At 43.2% G+C, this 26,190-nt stretch overlaps 1 long non-coding RNA gene across 1 annotated transcript in view; it reads left to right on the top strand.

Annotated features, from left to right (window-relative positions):
- LOC133382267 (uncharacterized) overlaps window positions 1-26,190 on the top strand; it is a 90,861-nt gene that overhangs the window by 57,028 nt on the left and 7,643 nt on the right. The gene's annotated exons all lie outside the window — the stretch shown is intronic.

Raw genomic sequence — 26,190 nt, 5'->3', positions numbered from 1 at the left:
TGGAATGTTGAAGAATGTTGTATAATGATTGGCTGAGTGTTAGAGTGTCTGAAGGTGTAGATGAGAGGATGTTGGTTGGTTCAGAGGGTTCTAGAGGGTTGGTTGGTTTTTGGTTGGTTTTGGAGAGGGTTGTTGGGTGGATTGGATTAGGCAGGTAGTGAGGCAGGATATTGATGACTAAGAAACATACAGAGTAACGCATCTTATGAAACCACACGCTTGTTGACTATACCTTTAAGTAATCTTGTTATTCCCTGTGTATATAAATTCACGAATAGGCAAAAAACCTTGCAGTTTAAGAACATACCTATAGCCAAGAGATATTTCTATCAAACTTTAAAAAGCAGGGAAATTGGGCAGCTATAGTGAATGCACCAGGGGGGCAGGAAGACCTGACCTCCTCTCTGAGATATTGGACTGCCTTACAAATTTGGGTTGGTCTTTCACAGTCCAATCCACTTGCTGTGTAGCTTGGAAGAATTTGGTAACATGTGCCTCTGAGCATATGGTGAGTGGTGGCAACACTTGCCATCTCCAAAGATAGAGAATTATATTTTTGTATGTTTGTTGGTGTTCTTCTTACTTTGCTTCTTTCCTGTGCTACTAATGTTTCTACAGAGAATCTAAAATAGAAAATTTTATTTCCCTCATTATTCATCCTAGAAATCTGTGACAAATTTATTTTTATTAATTTCAAAGCCATTTTATTGGTCGTCATATGATGGTGAAGACAGCCTTTTGTGTTTCAAATTGGAGGTTATGGCCTATTTATATTTTGGGTGCATTAACAGTTGAATCTGAAACTGCGGTTTGATTTAAAATCAGACGGATCACAATATGTTGCTACTTCAGCAATGACTCTAGCTGTTGGAAAAAAGAGGATTCATGTTTTCAGCCTGCTATGTTTAAACCACTTTATTTAAGCAAGGTGAGCACATAGCACATAGAATATATTTCACCTCCACTGTTTTATCTTGTGCAAATTGAGGTCCACTGGAGACTATTCTGCAGAAGTCAGTGCCATTATTTGTTGTAAACTGCCCAGAGAGCTTCGGCTATGGGGTGGTATACAAATGTAATAAATAAATAAATAAATCCACAATTATGTTTGGAGTTTTTTTACTGTAAATTTTACAAAGTGTTGCTGTACTTCACATCTTCACAGAAACAGAAACAAAAGAAAATGATTTCCTATAGGAAACTTCACTAAAATTGCAAAGTAAATCAGAAATATTTAAAGTGACCATCTGAACTATATCAACTGTCTTAATAATGTTGCTTCCTTCCCTGGAAAACAAGATCAGCACAGCACATGTCTTCTTTCTATTATTTGGGCTGGTTGCAGGTGTTGCCACCACTCACCATAAGCTCAGAGGCACATGTTACCAAATTCTTCCAAGCTACACAGCAAGTGGATTGGACTGTGAAAGACCAACCCAAATTGTGTTTGCATTTTGACATATTTGTAGGGCAGTCCAATATCTCAGAGAGGAGTTCAGGTCTCCTGCTCCCCTGGTGCATTCACTATAGCTGTGCAATTTCCCTGCTTTTTAAAGATTGATAGAAATATCTCTTGGCTATAGGTATGTTCTTAAACCGCAAGGCTTTTTTGCCTATTAGTGAATTTCCCTGCTTTTTAATCCGGGAGGTAAGAAATGGGATCCTGTGCAAGTTTGCTGAGAGTGGATCGATCATTTGCATGCTTATTGAGTTCAATAGGATTTACTCCCCTGCAGTAATGCTTAGGATAGATGAAACTGACCACAGGGGATGGGGAGGGGAAGGGGAGAAGGGAGGGGAGGAAATGCAGAGGGGAGGACTGGGATGAGAGCAGGCAGGAGGGGGAGGGGAGGAGAAGGACAGGTTTGATCATTTGCATGTTTATTGAATTCAGTGCGATTTCAGAGCTTGGAAAAGTTACTTTTTTTGAACTACAACTCCCATCAGCCCAATCCAGTGGCCATGCTGGCTGGGGCTGATGGGAGTTGTAGTCCAAAAAAAGTAACTTTTCCAAGCTCTGGATTTACTCCTGTGCAACCATGGTTAAGTTAGGTAAAAGTGACCAGGGGGGAGGGAGGGAGGGCTGGAGTGTGGAGGGGAGGGGAAAGAAGGAAGAAGGGAGGGGAGGGGAAGGAGGGGAAAAGCAGGTCTGATCATTTGCATGCTTATTGAGTTCAATGGGATTTACTCCTATGCAATTATGGTTAGGATAGGAAAAACTGACCATGGGGGAGGAGGAGGGGAGGGGGAGGGGAAAGGAACGTATTGGAGGGGGACAAAGGAAGGGGGAGGGGAGGGCAGGTTTGATCATTTGCATGCTTATAGAGTTCAATGGCTTTTACTTCCATGCAATCATGCTTAAGATAGGTAAAATTGACATTGAGGATGAGGAGGGGGAAAGGAAAGGAGGGGATTGGAAGGGGATGGGGATGGGTAGCAAAGGAAGGGGGAGGGGAGGGGCAAGAGGGGGTTTAGGAGGAAGGAGACAGGAGGGTGGGTTTGATCATTTGCATACTTTTTGAGTTCAATGGGATTTATTTCCATGTAATCATGTTTGAAAATGGAAATGGACTGCCTTCAAGTCAATCCTGACTTATGTTGACCCTATGAATAGAGTTTTCATGCTAAATGGTATTCAGAGGTAGTTTTACCATTGCCTTCCTCTGAGGCTGAGAGGCAGTGACTGGCCCAAGGTCACCCAGTGTGCTTCATGGCTGTGTGGGAATTCGAACCCTGGTCTCCCAGCTCGTAGTCCAACACTGACCTGGGGGGAGGGGCGGGGAGGGGCAGGGAGGGGAGGAGATTGGGTTAGTGGGCACTGGGCAGAAGGGAAGCCTCTTTCCTTTCCAAAGGAAAACATTGTGAACAGTATCATTGCTTTTCAGCCTTTCCCCCACCTTTTTATTCTACAGGAGGCACATGTAGCCTCTCACCCAAATTTAAACCAAAGCTGTCCCTGGCCACATACACACCAGGCCTTTATTTCACTTTGGACAGTCATGGCTTCTCTCAAAGAATCCTGGGAAGTGTAGTTAGTGAAGGGTGCTGAGAGTTGCTAGGAGACACCCAGTTCCCCTCACAGACCTTCAGTCAGAGTGTCTGACTGTTAAAGCAGTCTGGCCACAGAAGCTCTCTCAGTGGAACAGGAGTCTCCTCTCAACACCCTTCACAAACTACACTTCCCAGGATTCTCTGAGGGAAGCCATGACTGTCTTAAGTGAAATCAAAGTCTGGTGTGGGTGTGGGCCCTTGATTAGCCAAGCCCAGCAGCTGTGAGGCTTTTAGAACTCTGACAGTTGGTTCTTACTGAGCATGCCCGCCCTTAGCATTGGTGTCCAGCCAAAAGTTCTTAAATTAATTAAAAAGCAGCCAGGTGTTTTTTAAACCTTTAAACTGCAGAAGATGAAGGTCAGAGTATGGGGCAAGGTCAGTATTAGGATTACAGGTACTCTGTGAACATGGCTAATTTTTAATGAATTTCAACAGATTATGAGAACTCTCAGAGAAAAAAGTCCAAAAGGGCTCTGGAGGTTTTTTCTCTCTTTTTACACTTTGAACTGTCTATTCTCTCTGACTGTTTTGTGTATCACCATGAAAACTGAGAGGGTTGTTAAGCAAGCGTTTTTGAGTTGAGGACTGTAAGTTTTGTAAGGTTTTGTTTTGAAATGAGCTTATGGGAACCATCAGAATGGCATGGGGGTATTTTCAATTTAACATTGCGGAATGTGAAAAATCTCCGCTGGCTATAGTATACAACAACAAATCTTTATTGCAGGGCCATAGGCCAACACAAGTATACAAGTATACAATGTTTCTACAGTAACAACTTTAAAATTATTCAAGTACAGCACGCATGTGTATTAAAAAAGATCACTTTTTCATAAAAACGTGTAATTATTTATTTATTTTACTTAGAAGATAATCCTGAGATAAATTTTGTTCTCAATTTCTGAGCTGCTAGTGCAAATAAAGCTACCTTAGAAGTTACTTGAAAATTTTTGTCTGACATTAAAAAAACTATTTTATCAGCATCCGATAACATCCCATCTGTATCCAGCCAATTCTGCAAAAGGTGCAGCCTAAGACTCTGATAGATAGGGCAGTAGAGCAAAACATGCGAGAGATCTTCCTCCTCATTAGAATCACAGACACACTTTCTCTGGTTTTTAGGAACATTGGTCATTCTGCCCAATCTATCAGCATTAGGGATCGTAAAAAAGCGAAACGCAGTAAAAGCATGTCTTAAATTAATATGCAATGGCTGCAAGAGATAATAAGCACAAGTAGAGTCGGTTTTAAATCTCCAATACCAAGGGGCTACATGAGTGCTAAGTAAGGTAAGTCGATCTAGATATTTACAATGATTAAAAATAACCTCTCTGAGGATTTTATTTGACTCTATGTTATAAAATTGCTGAGTGGTGAGATGGTATTGATGCAATAATTCTTCTATTCTACTAACCCAAATTTTATTTGGAAAAGGATGGCCTAAGCAACAGTTTAATAGATCCTTGCCTTGTTTAAATGCAAGAGTCCTCACAAATCTCAAAAGAGCTAGGTGTATGTGAGCACATAATGGAGCGGTTCCAGTCTCCGCCCGGAGCATAGATGCAGGAGTTCCTGGGGGAAGAAACAACAAGCGCCTAAGAAAATTTGTCTGAATGGTCTCTAAAGCTAGGATTGTTGTAGCTTCCCACCCCCATATTGGTGCATCATATAAAACCTGCGAGATTACTTTCGCCTCAAATATTTTTAGGGCTGGTAGAATCAAATTGCCCCCATCAGAGCGATAAAATTTTAAAATTGCCCCCACTATTTTTATTGCTGATTGTTTGATAGATTGGACATGAAATTTCCAAGAGAGGGTGTCCGAAAAGGTCACCCCCAAATATTTAAATATTCTACACTGTTCTAATTGCTGATTTGCCACCGACCATCAATGACTTGCAGGCCTTTCACCAAAAACCATGATTTTTGTCTTCCTATAATTTATATTCAACCTGTCTGCTGTGCAGAGTTCCTGTAATCTTTTTATCATCCTTCTCAGGCCAATAGGGGCCAGAGAAAGTAAAACCATATCATCTGCATAAAATAATGTAGATACTTTCCTTTGCCCAAAAGATGGGGGAAAGTATTGATGATCGGATAATTCTGAAATTATTTTATTTACAAAAAGATTAAATAAAAGGGGAGCTAACGGACACCCCTGCTTAACCCCCCTCTCTACCGCTATCAAGGGTGTCATGGTTCCTTGTAGATTTACCTTAACCTGGGATGGGTATCAGTGTATAAGGCCTTTATAAGGAATAGTAACCATCGATCTATACCCATTTTGTATAGTTTGGACCATAGAATGTTTCTGTCCACTGAGTCAAAGGCTGCAGCCAAGTCAACAAATGCCACATAAAGATATCTAACCAGACCTGTTATATTCATTTTAGCCAAAAAATATAACGTTAGGCAATGATCTACTGAAGATGACCCTTTTCTAAATCCAATCTGTTCAGGGGGTATCAGCTGATTTAAATCCACCCATTGTTCTAGCTTCTGACAAAGAAATTTACTATATAACTTGGCTACTACATTTATTAAACTGATAGGACGGTAGTTTGTCGGGTCAGCTGGATCATTTTTTTTATATATTGGGACAATGATGGAGCATCTCCAGCCAACCGGGATGACATCAGTATCATTAATTCTAGAAAATAAGCATGCCAATAAAGGTGCCCACCAATCTGGGCAATTTTTAAATATTTCAGCGGGTAAAAAGTCTTCTCCTGGAGCTTTCCCATTTTTCAACGTTTGAATTAACAATCTTATATCTTCAGTGGAAACCGGAGACCACTGCTGCAGATTACCAATCTCCATTTCTAGAGTATTAGTCTGGGAGGATGATATCAAAGAATAGAGATTGTGAAAATGATTATACCAAGTCAAGCTCGGGATTTGTTGAACTTTTTTTGGGGTGGAAAAACCCATTCCCTGTTTGACTATGTCCCAGAATAATCGCTCTTGGTTTGCATAGACCACATTTGCTAACTTCTGCCAGTGATATGCAGCAAAGTCCAGTTTCTTTTGGCGCAAAAGTTTTTTGTATGCAGCCTTCATTGCTTTAAATAAACTAGTATAGATTTCATCTTTATCCTGACTGAGAGTTAACCGAAGTTGTAATCTAAGGGTTTTTTTTGTTGTTCTGCATTCACGGTCAAACCATGGGGGAGCACCATGTCTCCTATTTGTTACCACTACCTTCTGAGTCAGTAATGGTTTAAGCATTGAGACAATATTTTGGAAAGCCTGAATCGGATCCAAGGCACCTTCTAATATTCCCTGGCGAATAAATTCAAAAGAATTGTTTGTCAAATTAGCTGCTAGCTGTTCCCCCTTTCTTTCGGTCCAGCGAACCCTTTTCAGCGGACTGGGATGTATCTGGTTTGGAATTGGGTATAGTTTGGGCACAGGGGACGTAAAAGTTAATTGTAGTGGGAAATGATCACTCTCTGTTCTGCATATTACTTTAAATTCGGTGGTGGCCAGTGACAATGAATGAGAGACAATTATATAATCTATTACACTTGCTCCAAAAGAGGACCAATAAGTGAACAAACCATCAGAAGAATCAACTGGTGAACCATTTAAGATTTCTAAGGAGTGCGAGGCCACTAATTCAAGAAGTAAAAGTCCCTGTTTATTTGTTTTTAGATCTTTTAATTTCCAATTGTCGCATTCAATCTGGTAAGAAGGGGCCCAATTAGTAGAATCTATATTTTGCGACCCAGAGTTCCCAATCCTGCCATTGAAATCACCGCACACAAGCAACTTATCATTTGGGAATTGTTTCCCAAAATGAGTAAGCGAGTGACTAAAAAGATGGCGACCTAGGAGGACGTCAAGTTTGGAGCTCCTCATTTTATCTTATTTTATCTGCTGCTAGGGCCTTTTCCTAGCGGCGTTTATTTCATTTTTTTTATTTTCACATCAATAATATTTTCTTGGAGTTTTAAAAGATTGTTTTCGTTGCCTCCCTGCCTTAAAGTTTTTTCGCTTGCCATCTTGGTAGCTCGGCCGCTTTCAACTCTTCCAAGCACAGATAAGTGGGATAAAGGATAAAGGCTATAAATTTTTAACCAACCTTACTGAACAATTTTTGACGTATTTATGTGATAGCTGGCTTCTCTTTCTTACTATATGGACTTTTGGGGATAATTGGGGCTAATTGCTCTCGCTGCCGCTGCTGAAGGCTTTGCTGCTCGATACTTATTAGAAGCTACTATATTTTGGGAGTTATAATGAATTAACAAAGCTGAATACTAAAACAGCATGGTATTAACAAGGAGTCTAAGGAAAGCCTTGGGTGATTTACCTCAGCCTTGGTCTCCGAAGAAGAAACAGCAGAAAAAGAAAGTAAATACCAAGAACTTATCTCAAGGCATTTTGCCAGCAGCATTTCGGCAAGTAGATTCTTTCCCTCAGGAATTAAAGGGACAAACTCATATTACACAATTTTGTGTCTCCACTGGAAAAGAAAATTTATTGAAGAAAATCCCTGCTAATCACGACTGGTCAGTGAAATACATTCCAATCAGTGAAATACATTCCAATGACTTTTATAAATCTTCTGATGAAAAGGGTCCCAACCTAGCAGCAGAGATAACATCAGCAAATATTGCTGCTAATGAGCGTTTGTATTTTCAAAATGAACTCAAATCTCAATCGTTAAATTCAGTCTTACTTAGCAAGAATACATCTGTAGACATAACAAACACAGCTACTAACTCTGCTGAATGTGGTCTGGAACATCTTCCGAAGACTCTACCTCTTATATCCAATGTATCTGGCTCTTTAAACTACATTAATAACTTTCTCAATCAACAGGATAATTGCACTGTTATTGATGACTTGATGCCTGAGCAGATGCTTGAGCCTGTAAACTTGCTAAATGCGTCTTCTACTCATTTAGAGACGACCAGCCATGGCACAGATAGAAACAACTTACAGTTAGAAGTTCAACATACCTATACTCAAACGGAAACAGACTGGAAAACAGACAAAATAAGCCCAACAGTTACTGGATGGCTTTTTATGTTAGCCTTCAATTTGGATTCTATGAAATCCTCATTAATTGAAACTAATCACATACTATCTTCGGTTCTAGGAATATTGGATAATAAGGGGCAGTCTCTACCAACTACCCAAAACCCCTCTTCTACTGCTTCATACCAGCACCCAGACATAATTTTGGAGGAAAATAACCCATTGACGATCAATCCCCTAATGAAGAGATTTACCACGGGAAAAAAGACAACAAAAAGGAAAGTCGATGAAAAAAAAACAATAAAAAAACACGAGTAATATGAAAAACTGCAAAAATCGTCGAAGGGAAAAAATGAATTTTAAGAAATTATTCAAATTGCTAGACCAAGGTCCAACTGTTAATAAGCACTCTGGATTACAAAAAGTGCAAGAAAATCTCGTCCGAAAATAGAGGGAAATCAACATCCATCTGAGAAGGCACTTAAAAAAAAAAGAAAATCTCGGGATTCCAGACACAACAGTGTGTTCATTGAAATTACCAGATAAGACCATTTCGCCCCATACAGATACCTTTGATATATCTTTAACTTTTCAGAATGGTGCTTTAGAAACCTCTGATAATTTTCAAGATTCATGGTCAGAAATCCTGTTGAAACAACCTGTGCAACCAGCTTCAAATAACAGTAATTGGTCTATAGTGCTGGAGCCGTTACATTTAGTATTTGAAAATTATCCAAAACCAATGGGTTTCTTAAGTCAAGCTGATCGTAAATTACATTTGTGCAATATTTTAAATCCAATGGTAACGCTTGTTGGGCTGGTGACCAGTAGGCATTACTGTCTCTAGTAGTTTTCCATGAAGCCTGCAAGTGTGAAGATGTAACTGTGGTTAAGGGGGAGTTATGTCTATGCTCTGTCTGGGAACGGACTGCCAGGGTCATTGCTATGGTAGCCATCTGATAGCAACTGGGAAAGTTCTAACAGAGTCTATGTGTTCTTCTCTTCTGAATTATGCCTCTGAGCTGAGAGGCTGTCTTTTGTGTATATCTATGGAGAGAGATGTACCAGAAGGGGGGTGACTGAAGAATCTCTACATGTATTTACTCTTAAGCCTCTGGCCTTAATGTCTTTCAATAAAGACTCTTAACATGCTCTGAAGAAGTTTCTTGCTCAACTTAACTCCAACGTAATGTATGCTGTTTCACACAACAACGCACACACGCCAACAGTGGTAGCAGAGGATGGTTACGCTCCACAGCGCATTACACGGGAGTAAGTTGCTGGTCTGAACGGCAGACGGAGTTCCAGAGAGGGCAGCTTGATTGATTGAACCAGACGGAGGTGAGCAACATGGCTGTAAACCTGTCTGGGGGAGGCTTGCCGATGGAACGACTTAATGAGAAGAATTTTGCCAGCTGGAAGCCAAGGATGAGGGCTTTGCTGATAACAGAGGATTTATGGGACGTGGTTGAGGAAAAAACCCCGGCGGTACCAACCACGGCCTGGAAGCATCGAGACCAGAGGGCGCAGGCGTTTATAATCTTGGCTCTATCGGATTCTCAACTGATGTGTGTGAGAGATGGGCCGTCGGCTAAAAAGATGTGGGACGCGTTGCAGAATTTGTCCCAGGAATGGCAGCGGAGGCAGGAGGCACAGAGAACCCAGCCGGTGGAGGCTGTCAGAAGCAAGGAGGAGAAATATGCCGTACCGGAGCAGGCTGCCGAAAGCAGACAGGAAAACAAGCGGGAGCAGCAGCGGCTGAAGTCTTGTTTTGCCAGTGGGGCTCGTGGACATCTCCAGCGCGATTGTCCAGTCAAGCGAAACTCCAGGAATGGAGGCTTGAAGCAAGGAAGTGTGAACTTTGTTTGTAAACAGAAGTCTAAAGACTTGGAACAAATTAACTTTATTGTCGACAGCGGGGCAAGCCATATATTAATCAAAGACAGGAGTCTGTTTTACACGTCTACAGTTGAGCAGGACTTTGTTTTACTTGCTGATGGATCACGGAAATCTGTAAAAGCTAAAGGTCTGATTAAATTTGACAAGCTTGGCATTATGACAGACTGTTTGTTCGTTCCGGACTTGGCTCATAATATTTTATCAGTGGGCAAACTGGTGAGTTGTAATTATTCAATTTTGTTTCACAAATACCAATGTTTTATAATGAGGGGAGATGAAGTGTGCATGCAGGGAAGCCTTGATGATTCACAGTTTAAAATGTCCATGGGTGTGAAGTGTGCTGATGCCTTGAGTTTAATGGGGCAGAAAGGGAATGACCGCCAGAGCTGTAAGAAGACAGCTGTTAAAAGCACACAGCCACAGTATTCATGTAATGCAGTCAGGCTGATGCCTGAAAGAGTGCATCGCAGCCGAGTTTACAAGCCACAGGGTAAGAGACGTGGCAAACGTGCACCTAGAGCACAAGAGAATGCATATTTCAAAGTTTGGTGTCCAGAAACACAGCAGTTAATTCTGAGCAGAAGCATTAAAGTCTCAGAAAAGCCTTGGGATCAAAGGGAGACAGTCCTTCTTGCAGGAACAAATGACACACGAACACGATCACAGAAATTTCAGCCAGATGTTGACATTAAAGTGGAAGGTACACAAATACCTCTCAGAGATGCTTTGAATGAGCTCATTTCTGGAAAATGCAGATCAAAGAAACGAAAAGCTGAGGAAATGGAAGCTCCTGCGCAGGTTGTGCCAAGCACAAGCACAAATGGGGGGGCAGAGAGAGCCGAGGCTCTGGTTCATTTAAGACGCTCCACGAGAGCGAATTTAGGCAAACCGCCTGACAGATTTACTGTGGGATTAATAACAAGTCCTGGAATGAATAAAGTTGTGGACATGGATCCTGAGACACTTTATTTGACATGTGTTGAACCAAAGTTTGATTGAACAACGTTTTAAGCTAAATGTACAGAGTTTCTGAAATGTACTGCTATGTACTGAGATATACTTTTTAACTGTACTGAACTGAAAATGCAATGTACTGAAATGTATTGCAAGAGGTATTGTAGAAATGTATGACTGTATGACTATGTATTATGGAGATGTAGTTCATGTGTATTTTGCAGTCTTAATGGAAAAAAGGGAGGCTGTTGGGCTGGTGACCAGTAGGCATTACTGTCTCTAGTAGTTTTCCATGAAGCCTGCAAGTGTGAAGACGTAACTGTGGTTAAGGGGGAGTTATGTCTATGCTCTGTCTGGGAACAGACTGCCAGGGTCGTTGCTATGGTAGCCATCTGATAGCAACTGGGAAAGTTCTAACAGAGTCTATGTGTTCTTCTCTTCTGAATTATGCCTCTGAGCTGAGAGGCTGTCTTTTGTGTATATCTATGGAGAGAGATGTACCAGAAGGGGGGTGACTGAAGAATCTCTACATGTATTTACTCTTAAGCCTCTGGCCTTAATGTCTTTCAATAAAGACTCTTAACATGCTCTGAAGAAGTTTCTTGCTCAACTTAACTCCAATGTAATGTATGCTGTTTCACACAACAACGCACACACGCCAACAACGCTATCTCTAACTGATGTTGTTCAGATACAATATTTGTATTTTAATGGATGTAATGCCCGGGCTATAGTCTATTTTTCTTCTTATTCGATTGTCCAAAAGTTGCTCTTGGCCAGATCTGCCCTTTCCGATTTAAATATTAGAGTAAGCAGATATTTTGTTAATAAAGCTTTACCGATGTCATTGATAGCAAAACCTATTAACTCTGAAACTTTTAAACGATCTCAGAGGGATATGTCATTGTCCAATCAACCTCTCATAGTCATTAATACAGAACCGATGGATCAGATTTTATTTCCTGCCCCATCCCAACCGCCACAGGATAGTAACAACTGCTTTACTTCTGAAGAAATGGCATTATTAGATACCTTTGGAACGCTATAGTATACAGACACTCTTGTGGCTGTATAATAAATATTTCTTGGTTTACCAAAATGCTTGATCCTTGGCTGGGTTTACACAGAACAAAAGGGTGGGCAGGGCATATACCAAGGTTGGGAAACAGTAGCTGTTATGTCTTCGACCAGGCTTAGAAGTCCTGGTTCCTTGCTGTTCACATTCTCCTCCTTTTATAGGAGTCATTCTCAGTTATCTAACTCTTATCAGGGCGTTTGCCCAGAAATCTCCTCCTCAGAGTTGCTAGGAGACACCCTATTCCCCTCACAAAGATACAATCCCCTGAAGAGGGGCTGACTGTTAAACCACTCTGGCCACTCTCTGTCAGGGGAATAGGAGTCTCCTAACAACTCTCAGCACCCTTCACAAACTATACTTCCCAGGATTCTTTGGGGAAAGCCAGGACTGTTTAAAGTAGAATACATGTCTGGCGTGAGTATGACCCTCTGATTATCCAAGCCAAACTGCTGTGAGTCTGGCTTTTAGAACACTGACAGTTGATTCTTACTGAGCATGCCCTTGCTTTATTGACTCCAATATTCAATTTCTTAAATTAATTAAAAATCAATTCAACCGGTCATTTAAAAAACTTTTAAAGTTCAGAAGATGAAGGTCAGAGTATGGGGCAAGGTCAGTAACAGGATTACAGGTATTCTGTGAACATGGCAGATTTGTAATTAATTTCAACAAATTATGAGACCACTGACAGAAATAAGTCCCAACGGGTCTAAATTTTTCCCTGTTGTTTTACACTTTGAACTCTTGATTCTTTCTGAGTGTTTTGTGTATCACCATGAGTACTTAGAGGGTTGTTAAGCAAGTGTTTCTGAGTTCAGGACTATTACATTTTGTAAGATTTTGTTTTGAAATGAGCTTATGAGAAGCAGCAGAGTGGTATGGGGAGTATTTTCAATTTGACATGGCAGAATGTAAGCTATACTGGATGTTTCCACTCTCATGGCTGTATAATTACAATGTGCCCTCACTGTGCAAGAAAGAAAAAAAATGCATGGTCCAGCTTCCCTAGTGTCTCTCTAGCATTTACAGTGCAAGCAGAGTCAGGATAAGCAAACAGGATGGGCTGTATGCTTTTCAAAAGCAACTAGGCAGAAGAAAACAGACAGGATATGCTCTATAGAGCAAATATTATTTAATGCTTTTTCCTTGAAAAGTGAGGAAGCATACTGGTGACTCATTTTGAGAAACTGAAGTTGCAATCTGATGCCCATTTACCTGACAGTAAGTCCTAGTGAGCACAGTAGAAGAGTTCTGAGTAGGGATGGGGGAGATTTCCCCCCCAGTTTTCATTTAAAGCTGAATCAATGAAATTTACACTTTCCTAAACAATGTGAGAACCAGAACACAACCATCCTATGACATTTATTTGCATTTATCCAAATGTTGTAATGCAGTTCTCCAACAAATGTTTACAAAAATGCATACATTAGGGCAAAGTGTGCATAAAAATGAACATATTCATGAAAAAAGCATTATATAAGGAGAACTGCTTGCAAAAATATGTACATTAGTCAAAACTGAGAGAACTGGAATTGACAGATCCATCCGTCCTTTCTTCTGAGTAAATAGGCATAGGCTTTCAGAGGGGTAGCTATATTAGCTGAAATCCTATACTCATTTACCTGAGAGTAAGCCCCATGGAACTCAATGGGACTTATTTCTGAGTAGATATGTACAGGATAGTGTGCAGCAAAAACTGCAAAGAGTCTTGTGGGACCTTAAAGACTAATACAGCATTCCAACTCATTCAAAGCTGGTGGAAGGGGTGGAGGTGGAAGATGAGCTGGAGGGAAGCTCTGTGGCATCCATTTGCCATTTGGGAGCCGCCAGGGCAGCTGAACATCAGCTCAGCCAGGAGCTGTGTCAGACTCCTACTCTGGGTTTGGTCTTGCAATTAGGGTTGCCAGGTTCAGGGCCTGAGACTGATCCTGTATCTTTAGGAGAAGAGAAAGTCAGCCAAGGGCAGGTGTTCTTGCAATTCTCCCTTCCCCCTGCACAACTTTTAAAGATACAGAAGGCCTCTTGGAGGCCAGGCCTGGCTATTAACACTGGACTCTGGCACAGTGCTTGCCTTAACTGGTCAAAAGCTTTTTGACACCTTTCACTCCACATCACTCTCTCAGCATGCTTCTCTTGCATTAGTTTCATGTAGTGGGGTTGCTATTTCTCCAAACCTCTTGATGAACCTTCTATAAAACCCCTCCATACCCAGGAATGCTCTCACTTGCTTTCTGATCACATCTAGCACTCTTTCATTCACATGATAGGGGGTAGATCTTATTGGAGGATGGTTGCCAGTGTCTATAGTGTGTTTTGCAACACTGATTCTACCAGGTCTAGTATTAAAGAGTTCCTCGTGTTTGCTCAGAACACTCAGGATTTCCTCTTTGACCTTCTCATCCACCTCCTCTGACCACTCCAACTGATCTAAACCACCCTCTGCCTTGCTCTCTTGCACCAAGTCTGGCAAATCAGGACCACTCCCTTCAGGGAACAATGTGACTTGTAAAACCTTTGCATCTCTGGTGTGATAGGGTTTTAACATGTTCACATGTACTACCTTGTGTTTTTTCAGTTTGTCTGATGTTATGACGTAAGTCAATGTGTCTAATTTCTCTCTAACAACAAATGGTCCCTCCCAGCTGGCTAGCAGTTTATCATGTTTTCTGGGAATAAATGCCATGACCATATCCCCCACTTCATAGACATGCTCTCTTGCTGTCCTATCATACCAATAGCTCTGTTTTTGTTGAGCTTGGCTCATATTCTTTTGTACCACTTCCATCATTGTTACAGAAGTCCAGCACATAATCAACCACAGATGTTTTATATTCCACCAGGAACCCTTCCCACGAATTCTGTAACAACTCCAAAGGACCCCTCACTTTCCTTGCATACATTAATTCAAAAGGCGAGAACCCAGTTGATTCTTGTGGAACTTCCCAATAAGCAAATAAGAAGCATCCCAATCCTGTGGGTGATCTTGTACATAACTTTTTATCATCCCTTTCAGCACCCCATTAAATCTTTCTGTTAACCCATTGGTAGCTGGATGATATGTGGTTGTTTTCAGATGTTTCAACCCACAACACTTCCACTTGCACTGCATAACTTCCCCCATAAACACACTGCCTTGATCAGTCAGGACCTCATGTGGAAAATCCAGCCTCATAAAGATATTCAGCACAGCCTCTGCCACTACTGGGGGTTCTAGTGATCTGTACTTGCTAGGCACAACTAACTGTTTGACTGGTTCACAACTTATATCTCTCCCTTTTGGTAGCCACAATCTATACACCACCCCATTTTCCCACAGTTTGATCCCTCAGGCTCTGTGTAAAAGGAATTATTTGTGGTAGGGCTTGCTCCTTTATGGCTTTTAAACTGTCATATTTTCCCAACTCATCCCTGAACTGCTGTGCCTCTGCAGTGGATAAACATTCATAACTTGCAACAAAGTCTCATTCTCTCCAGGCTCACTAGGGGTTGCTATGGTGACCTCAGGCTCAGTTACAGGTTCCACCCTGTTCTGTTCAGCGTCAGACAAAATGGCTTCTGCAGCTTTGCCAAGCTGTTGCCTTGTCACCACATAAATCTGTCCCTGTGATCCCATTACATCTCTGCCCAAAATTACAGGTTCATGCTGTTGGGCATTGATACCCACTTTATAAGTCTCCTCTTTTCCTCTCCAGTTCAATTTTACTAAGGCCATGGGAATGCTCTCTGGCTCACCTCTCACACCTTGTATAGTTTTTCACCTAGTTTTTCCTGAGGTAAAATTTCCTCAGTTTTCACCAGATCCGGCCTTAACAAGGTCTGAGCAGCACCAGTGTCCAGCAAAGCCCAATATTTCACCCCTTGCACACACACTTCTCTTAAGCTTGAGTCAAAATCCTGCACATTTGACCAGCTTATTTGACAGAATTGTATTTTCTTAGTTTCCCCTTCTCTCAGCTCATTTGTTCTCCCTTGAACAGGATTACTGATGGGGTTTGTAGCTGAAAACGTAGATGTCCTGGCCTACCACATTTGAAACAGATTTTTTCCTCCGTTTTAGGATACACAGACCTAATTTGAGGTGTCCTGTGTCCTTCTGATTTTATTAGAGGGTTTACTCTTTGTGGTGCCACATCCCTTTTGCCATTAGTATTGGGTCTTGTTTTAAAATCTCTGGTGGCAGTTGATGGTATAGCTGGTCTAATATCATAAGGCTTTTCACCTCTTCTACAGACTGAGCTTTCGCACTCGTCATCCACTTCTCAAATATATCCATCAATTTTGCCCCCAACTCCACAAAAGACCTCCCTGTCTGTATCTGGCAATTTCTGAAAAGTTTTCTAAAATAATCAGGCCCCAACCTAAACCATTTGAACACTGCTTCCTTAAATTCAGCATATGTCACTGGCCTGTCTGAGGGGAAACATTGATACACCTCAGCCAATTCCCCTTTAATTAAGTTTGATAAATACTGCATATATATATCTTCAGGTAACCCCCACATCTGACCTGCCTTTTCAAATGTTGTAAGGTAAATTTGTGGATCCTGTACAGGCTCATACACAGCACATCTTTTGGAGTGACTTTTATTTTTGCTTCATCCCTTTCTTTTCTTGTCTCCTCAGAATGAAACTTCTCCCTTTCTAATTCCAACCTTTCAGCCTCCATTCTCAATTTCACCATCTCAATCTCTCTATCCTTATCTTTTTCCTCATGTTTCCATCTTAACTTCTCTCTTAAATACTCCACATAGGCAGGATTACTTGAGCACCCTTCTGGGGTCTCTTCTCTCACAGGCTCTTGGGTTTGGACCGATGTATAAGTGATTAGTGCTACCCGCAATTCATCTATTCCTTTACACTCATGAGGTAAATGAAAAGCTATAAATTTCTCCACCAACTCTTCTCTCTTCATTTTCAAGAACTCAGCCATGTTTCTCAGAACTCACAAACTTTTCCACACACTCACAAGTTATCTTTATTAGTTATTCCCTTTGCAATCACACTACTTTCTAGGGACTCTGTCTTGTTCATATCCCACTGCAACTGTCACCACTTGTCAGGCCCCTTCCTGTCAGGATCCCACCTCAGGTGCCACCTGCTAGGATCCTGCCTGTGGTCACTGCCTTGTCACAGTCCTACCTCAGGGTCCTGCTCTCAAAACAGTTCTCTCACAGGCTTTAGCAAAGATCTCACAAGATCCCACTGCTAGGCAGCACCACCAGACACTCCCTGTAAACAATAATGCCTTGAGACTGTGCCTTAGTCTCCTCCTGGCTTATTGCTACTTTGTGTCTGGGTGCACTTACAGGCCTCAACCCCCCTGTATCTTTGTGCCTGTAAAGATTACAGCCCTGGGTTGCTCTGGATACCTGATGATGTTACACTATCTCTTCACCACTGCCACCACTGATACTGTTTCCCAACTTTGGTATATGCCCTGCCCACCCTTCTGGTCTGTGTAAACCCAGCCAAGGATCAGACATTCTGGTAAACCAAGAAATATTTATATACACAGGGAATAACAAGATTACTTAAAGGTTATAGTCAACAAGCATGTGGTTTCATAAGATGTGTTACTCTTTATGTTTCTAGTTGTCAGTAACCTGCCTCACTAACCGCCTAATCCAATCCACCCAACAAAAGCCTCCCAAAACCAACTAACCAGCCTAATCGAACCAACAGCCGAACCCCCTCTCAACTGTCATCCTCTCATTTATACCTTCAGACACTCAAGCGCTCAGCCAATCATAATACAACACTCATTCCAACCCATGTACTCCCTCCTCTCACTCAGTCTGCTTACCGCATATACTCTAATAAACCTGCAATTACCATATTTACAGTATTATATATATAGGCACCCAGAGAAGGACCTTGGATGTTGAGCATAGTGTATGAGTGGCTTCGTGTCAGGAGAGGCATTCCATAAGGTATTGTGGTCCTAAGCCGTGTAAGGCTTTCTAGGTTAAAACCAGCACCTTGAATCAAGCTCAGAAACATACAGGCAGACAATGCAAGCGGGCCAGAATCATGTTTATATGTTTGAACCATCTGGTCCCTGTTACCAATCTGGCCGCTGCATTTTGCAAAAACTGCAGTTCCAAACCATCTTCAAAGGCAGCCCCATGTAGAGTGCATTGCAGTAATCTAACTTGGAGGTTATCAGAGCATGGACAACTGAAGCCAGGTTATCCCTGTCCAGGTAGGGGCATAGCTGGGCCACCACCAGTAGTTGGTAGAAGGCACACTGTGCCACCGAGGCTACCTGAGCCTCAAGTGATAGAGATGGTTCTAGGAGAACCCCCAAGCTATGAACCTGCTCCTTCAGGGGGAGTGCAACCCCATCCAGGACAGGTTGGACATCCACCATCCAGTCAGAAGAACCACCCACTAGCAGAATCTCAGTCTTGTCTGGATTGAGCCTCAGTTTATTAGCCCTCATGCAGTCCATTGTCACAGCCAGGCACCGGTTCAGCACATTGACAGCCTCACCTGAAGAAGATGAAAAGGAGAAATAGAGCTGCATGTCATCAGCATACTGATGGCAACGCACTCCAAAGCTCCAGATGACCGCACCCAAAGGTTTCATGTAGATGTTGAACAGCATGGGGGACAGAACTGACCCCTGCGGAACCCCATACTGGAGAGTCCAGGGTGCCGAGCAATGTTCCCCAAGCACCACCTTCTGGAGGCGACCCGCCAAGTAGGAGCAGAACCACCGCCATGCAGTCCCTCCCACTCCCAACTCAGCCAGTCTCCCCAGAAGGATACCATGGTCGATGGTATCGAAAGCCACTGAGAGATCAATGAGAATCAACAGAGTCACACTCCCCCTGTCTCTCTCCTGACAGAGGTCATCATACAGGGCAACCAAGGCTGTTTCCATGCCAAAACCAGGCCTGAAACCCAACCGAAATGATCCAGATAATCAGTCTCATCCAAGAATGTCTGGAGCTGGCCTGCCACCACTTGTATTTGCTCTGCCCACCCTTCTGGTCTGTAATATCCCAGCCAAGGATCAGGCGTGTTGTTAAACCAAAACTATTTATTTAATAACACAGGGAATAAGCGAGATTACTTTAAGTTCAGTCAACATGCTTGTGGTTACATATAGTAGTTTTCTCTTTATATATCTTAGTCCTAACACCTGCCTCACCACCCGCCTAAACACAAATCCACCCCTCCAAAACCCAGAACCAACAATAACCACCACCTCCCCAACTGTCATTCTCTTATTTATACCTTCAACCACCTGGACACTCAGCCAATCACACCTCAGCATTCCTCAACATTCCAACCCATATACTCCTCCCTCCCACTCTCTCTACTTACCACATTTACCCTACAAAACTGTCACTTATTACTATACAACATTTACAGGGGTATCACAAGGTGCATACAGGAATGGGGGGGCAAAGGCAGCTCTCACAAATAACTCCTACCAGTGAATAAGCGCTCCCCATTGACTTCCAGGAGAATTATTTTCTTAGACCAACCTTTTTCTTGACATTTTGACCTGGATCGGGACTCACAGGATCACTCTGAATTAGATCTGGATGTTGCATAACTCTCCCCTTGGCCCCTCCTCCAACATACCCCCAGAATGCCCTTTTTCGGGCTTTCTGCCTGCTTCCGCCAACATCCGTTCTGCCAGGCTGTGCTTCCCCAGCAGACTCCTGGCTGAGCTGGCAGAGTCCCAGATCTGCTGTGGCTAAGCTGGGGTGAGGGGCTTCTGCTGGTGGAGCTTGGCATAACTGGTACCGTGCCAGCTGAGCCGGGGTCTACCATATCCAACTCTTCTCAGCCTGGCATAAATATGACTTGGATTTCACCCTATAAAATTTATTTTGGCATAAGCTTTCACGAACTAAAGTCCATTTCATCAGATGCATGAAGCTGAGCTGCAATATATAGCGGGTGTGTGTGCAGGCCCAGCACCAGAGGGCAGCCAGGTCGGGCCCTGGCTGAGGGTCCCTCAGGGTGGGTGGGTTGGTTGGTTGGGTAGTGGTAGTTTCCATAATCTGCACTGTGGATCACAGGAGGGAGTTCTAAGGCACCCCCCACTGCCGTGCAGACCCATAACTGCCACCTGCAACAGGCTCTGCTTACCTCTTGAAGTAAATGCTGGTTGCCAGGGACGATCCAGGCATGCAGGGGCCCGTCATGCTGCGGGCACAAGTCTGCCATCAACCAAGATGGTGGCTGAGGTTTCTCTAAGGGTCTGATGCCTCCACTGCCATCTTGGTTGATGGCCAGGATGCGCATGCGTAGCAGTGGAGGGGTGCCTCGGAACTCCCTCCTGCAATCTGCAGTGTGGATCGTGGAAGCTACCACTACCCATCCACCCTAAGGAGCAGGGCCGGCCCCAGACATGCCAGGGCCCTTGGGCACAAGCCTGACCCAGGCCCTGGTGCTCCCCTTCTGTGATTCATGGCAGGATCGCATGGCGAGAACTTCGGATCCACAGCCATTCCCTTGCTTCAACCTACCTTTCTTGGCTATTGTGCGGTTGCGTGTGCAGCACTGCCCTTAACCAAGATGGTGGTCGATGTTTCCCTAAGGGGCTGAAGCCTCTTCCGCCATCTTGGCTCATGACAGGGATGCGGATTGTGGAAGGGGAGCGGAGGGGCCTGTGATGTTCCTATATTAATGTATATATGGTAAGTGTTGTTGTTTTAGAAGATACATGGTAAGTGGAGTGAAAGAGGGGGAGTGAATGGGCAGTAGAATGTGAGATGATTGGCTGAGTGTTTAAAATGGCTGAATGTATAAAAGGGAATGTGAGGTGGTGAATGGTGGAATCTGGGGGGGAGAAGAGAAAGAGTGGATTGCTTGGTGGGGTTTAGAGAGTTGTTTACCAGGAGGGAGGTGGAGTTCGGATTAGTATTGAGTAAAACCATATGCTTATGTGCCTTAAGAAGAAATCTTGTTAATCTTGTTAGCTTTGTTATCTTTAATAAATACTTAATTTGGTTTACCAAAGGCCTGATCCTTGGCTGGGGTTTCACAGACCAGAAGGGAGGGTAAGGTAATGACCAAGGCTGAAGGGGAACTGTAACAAATGGTGGCAGCGGTGAAGAGAATAACAATACCAGTATTCAGAGTCTCTGGGAATACTAGTATTGGGACGTTACTGGTGGTTGCCTAGCAGGGGGATCTGTTGAGATCTGTGCTAGAGCGGATAGGTAAACCATAAGAGAGTGCGGTCCGGACTGGTGGAGTCCCTGGTGGTGCCTAGAGACAGGCAGTAACCACGAGCAGGTAGGAACCTGACAGGGAGAGCCAGGGAAGGACGCGTCACATGTGGTGGTAGCGGTGGGATACGAACAACAGAGAATCCAGATACGAATACTAGAGAATCCAGAACAGTGGTGTGGCAAACAGAAATAACAAAACAAGATTTCTTGTGAGAGTGACTGGCAAAGAGTGTGTGGCAAAGAGTGAGTGAACTCAAACACCATGGCTGAATACATAAAAATGAAAAGAGAGGAGCTGGTGGAGAAGTGCATAACATTCAATTTACCTCACGAGGGTAAAGGGGTAGATGAATTGAGGGTAGCACTTATAGGATTTGCTACTGCCCAGCAAAAACAACCTGTCAGGGAAGAGACCCCAGAAGGATATTTAAGCAATCCCGCTTATATAGAGTACTTGAGAGAGAAGTTAAGATGGGAGGCTGAGGAAAAAGACAAGCAGAGGGAGTTGGAAGCTGAGAGATTGAAGATGGAAGCTGAGAGATTGAGGATGGAAGGTGCAGAGAAGGAAAAACAGAGGGAGTTGGAAATTGAGAGAATGTGATTGGGGTTTGAGGAGAGGGAGAAGCAACGAGCATTGGATGCTGAATTACAAGTAGAAAAGTTAAAATTTGATAGAGAGAAATTTCACTCTGAGGAGACAAGGAAAGAGAGAGATGGAGCAAAAATAAAAATTACTCCAAAGGACTTTGCTGTCTATGAGCCTGGTCAAGATCCTCAAATTTACCTCAGCACCTTTGAAAAAGCAGCTCAGTTGTGGGGGCTACCTGAAGATAAATACATGCAGTATTTATCAAACCTGATTAAAGGGGAATTGGCTGAGGTATACCAATATTTCCCCTCAGACAGGCCCGTCACCTATGCTGAATTCAAAGAAGCAGTGTTTAAAAGATTCAGACTGGGGCCTGATCATTTTAGAAAGCTTTTCAGAAACTGCCAGATACAGACAGGGAGGTCTTTTGTGGAACTGGGAGCAAAGTTGATGGATATATTTGGAAAGTGGATGAGTAGTGCCAAAGCTCAGTCAGTGGAAGAGGTGAAAAGCCTCATGATACTGGATCAATTATACCATCAGTTACCACCAGAAATAAGGCTCCTGGTCAAAGACCGTTCCCCTACATCTGTGCAGGAGGCCGCAGAGATGGCGGATCACTTTGCCTCCAATAGAACTGGCTGGGTGGGGAAAACATCAAGAGAGTTTAAACCCAGACCATATAGTGCTGGCAGAAGGGATGTGGTACCACAGCGAGTGAGTCCTCCATTAAAATCTGAAGGGCACAGGACACCCCAGAGTGGATCTGTGTACCCTAAGAGTGAGGAGAAATTATGCTACAAATGTGGTAGACCGGGGCACCTACGTTTTCAATGTGAGGTTGCCAACCCCATTAGTAATCCTGCTCAGACAAGGGCAGTGAAAACAGAGCCCAAGGCTTTAGAAGCAGCGAAAAACGTTCAGTTTTGCCAGATAAACTGGACAGAAGTAACAGACCTGGATTCAAGTCTGAGAGAGGAAGTGAGTGTACAAGGGGCAACTTATTGGGCATTGCTTGACACTGGTGCCGCTCAGATGTTACTGAGGCCAGATTTAATAAAATCTGAAGAAATATTACCTCAGGAAACAGTGACTATCCAAGGAGTGAGGGGTCAACCAGAGAGTTTGCCTGTGGCCCTGGTGAAAATGGAATGGAGAGGCCGAAAGGGCCAATATAAAGTTGGTATTAATGCCCAGCAACAAGAACCAGTAATACTGGGAAGAGATGTTATGGGGGCACAGGGGAAAATATATGTAGTGACCAGACAGCAAATTGGCAGAGAAAAAGAAGCCATATTAAGGGGGGCTGAAACAAACAGGGTGGAATCTGTTAACCAGCCTCAGGTCACCATAGCAACCACTAGCAGGCCTGCTGAAGAAGACAAACTGTATCAAGTGGTCTCTGGGGAAGAAGCAGATCAATTCAGGGAAGAGCTGCATAAAGATATAAGTCTGAAGCAGATAAAGGAACAAGCGCTGACCCAACAGATTCCTTTCACTGACAAACTGAGGAATCAAGTTGTGTGTGAGAATGGGATTTTATATAGACTGTGGATGCCTGCTGAGAGAAAGGATGAATGTGAACCAGTGAAGCAATTGATAGTACCTAGCAAATACAGAACCAGATTGCTAGAGGTAGCCCACGATTTCCCATGTGCAGGACATCTGGGAATAAAAAAAACCAAGAGGAGATTGGCTGCACATTATTATTGGCCAAATATCTCCAAGGATGTAAAACAACATTGTCTATCTTGTGGAATATGCCAAAAGGTGGGAAAGAGTGGAGTAAAGACCAAGGCACCCTTAAAGCCCCTTCCTATAATTGGACAACCCTTTTATAGAGTGGGAATAGATTTGGTGGGCACTTTTTCCAAACCCACAAGGCATGGCAAGAAATATCTAGTGGTGGTGGTGGATTTTGCCACCAGGTACCCAGACGCAGAAGCACTGAGATCTGTAGAAGCCCCTGTAGTGGCAGAGGCTTTATTAAAAATCGTTATGAGGCTGGGTTTCCCTCATGAAGTGCTGACAGATCAAGGCAGTGTATTCATGGGAGAAGTGATGCAATGTATGTGGAAATGTTGTGGTCTAAAACATCTAAAGACCACTACTTACCATCCCGCCACTAATGGGCTAACTGAGAGATTCAATGGAGTTTTGAAGGGCATGATAAGAAGCTATGTTCAAGATCACCCACAAGACTGGGATGAACGGTTGGGATGCTTCTTATTTGCATACAGAGAAGTCCCTCAGGAGTCAACAGGCTTCTCACCCTTTGAACTAATGTTTACTAGAAAAGTGAGGGGACCTTTGGAACTGCTAAAAAATTCATGGGAACTGTGGGAGAGTACAAAACTTCTGTAGTAGATTTTGTATTGGAATTCCGCAATAAATTAACATCAATGATGGAAGTAGTGAAAGAGAATTTGAGTCATGCACAGGAGAAGCAAAGTTACTGGTATGACAGAACAGCCAGAGAACGTGTGTATGACGTGGGAGATATGGTTATGGCGTTCATACCCAGGAAACATGACAAATTACAGGCTAACTGGGAAGGACCATATACCATCAGAGAAAGGCTTGACACAGTGACATATGTAATCACCACAGACCAATTAAACAAAAACAAAGTGGTTCATGTAAATATGTTAAAGCCTTACCATACCAGGGATGCAAAGGTGTTGCAAGTTACCTTATTCCCTGAGGGAAGTGGGCCTGAACTTCCAGATTTGGTACAGGAAAGCAAAGACAAAGGAGGGGTAGATCAAGTGGAATGGTCAGAGGAGGTGAAGGAGGAAGTAAAAGAAGAGATTCTGAGAATTTTGAAAACCTATAGGAATCTCTTTAGCAACAAACCTGGCCGAACCAGTATAGTTATACATTCCATTGATACTGGAGATCATGCCCCAATCTGATCTGTTCCGTACCGTGTGAATGGGAAAGTTTTGAATGAGATCAAAAAGGAGGTGGAAGATATGCTGGAATTAGGAGTGATCAGGGAATCCATCAGTACCTGGGCCTCAAGTATTGTCCTGGTTCCGAAAAAAGATGGAACGACCAGGTTTTGCATTGATTATCGGCTAATCAATAAAATTACTGTCCCAGATGCGTATCCTATGCCTAGGGTAGATGCAATGTTAGAGTTATTGGGGGCAGCAACCATTATCTCTACACTAGATCTCTGTAAAGGATTTTGGCAAATGGAACTAGACGAACAATCCAGAGCCAAAACTGCCTTCAGAACACCAGATGGGTTATATGAGTTTGTGACCTTACCCATGGGACTAAGGAACTCACCAAGTTCATTTCAGAGGCTAATCAATACTGTGTTGCGAGGCATGTCAGATTTTGCAGTGGCCTATATCGATGACGTAGCCATTTTTAGCAAGTCGGTGCCTGAGCATGTCCAACACCTGACAACAGTATTGGAGGCCTTAAGAAAAGCAGGCCTCACAATAAAAGCTAAGAAATGCCAGTTTGGACTAAAGGAAGTAATCTATTTAGGACATAAGGTGGGGAGTGAGAAAATCACCCCCTTATGGAGCAAGGTGGAGGCAATACAAGCGTGGCCGATCCCCTTAACCAAAAAACAAGTAAGGGCATTTCTGGGTGTGGCTGGATTTTATAGGAAGTTTGTGAGACATTTTGGGGAAATAGCAACCCCCTTGCATGAATTAACAAAGAAGTGTTCTGAGCGTGTGGTATGGACGGATGAATGTCAGAAGGCTTTTGATCTACTGAAGCAAGCCTTGTGCCAAGGACCCATATTAATAGCACCAGACTATGAGAAACCATTCATCGTGACTACAGATGCGTCGGACCTCGCGCTGGGAGTCGTCTTGCTGCAGGAGAGAGAAGGCACCAGACATCCAGTGGCGTACCTGAGTCGCAAGCTGACGCCGAGGGAGAAAAACTATTCGTCGGTCCAGAAGGAGTGCCTAGCGGTCGTGTGGGGACTGAAAAAGTTGCGCCCATACGTGTGGGGATGAAGATTCACAATGACTACGGATCATCGGGCCTTGTTATAAGAACATAAGAACATAAGAAAAGCCTGCTGGATCAGGCCAGTGGCCCATCTAGTCCAGCATCCTGTTCTCACAGTGGCCAACCAGGTGCCTGGGGGAAGCCCGCAAGCACGACCCGGGTGCAAGAACACTCTCCCCTCCTGAGGCTTCCGGCAACTGGTTTTCAGAAGCATGCTGCCTCTGACTAGGGTGGCACAGCACAGCCGTCATGGCTAGTAGCCATTGATAGCCCTGTCCTCCATGAATTTGTCTAATCTTCTTTTAAAGCCATCCAAGCTGGTGGCCATTACTGCATCTTGTGGGAGCAAATTCCATAGTTTAACTATGCGCTGAGTAAAGAAGTACTTCCTTTTGTCTGTCCTGAATCTTCCAACATTCAGCTTCTTTGAATGTCCACGAGTTCTAGTATTATGAG

The sequence above is a fragment of the Rhineura floridana genome, chromosome 3, assembly GCF_030035675.1.
Source record: "Rhineura floridana isolate rRhiFlo1 chromosome 3, rRhiFlo1.hap2, whole genome shotgun sequence".
NCBI lineage: Eukaryota > Metazoa > Chordata > Lepidosauria > Squamata > Rhineuridae > Rhineura > Rhineura floridana.
The sequence above is the reverse complement of the archived record's forward strand: the minus strand, read 5'-3'. Positions and strand labels throughout refer to the sequence as shown.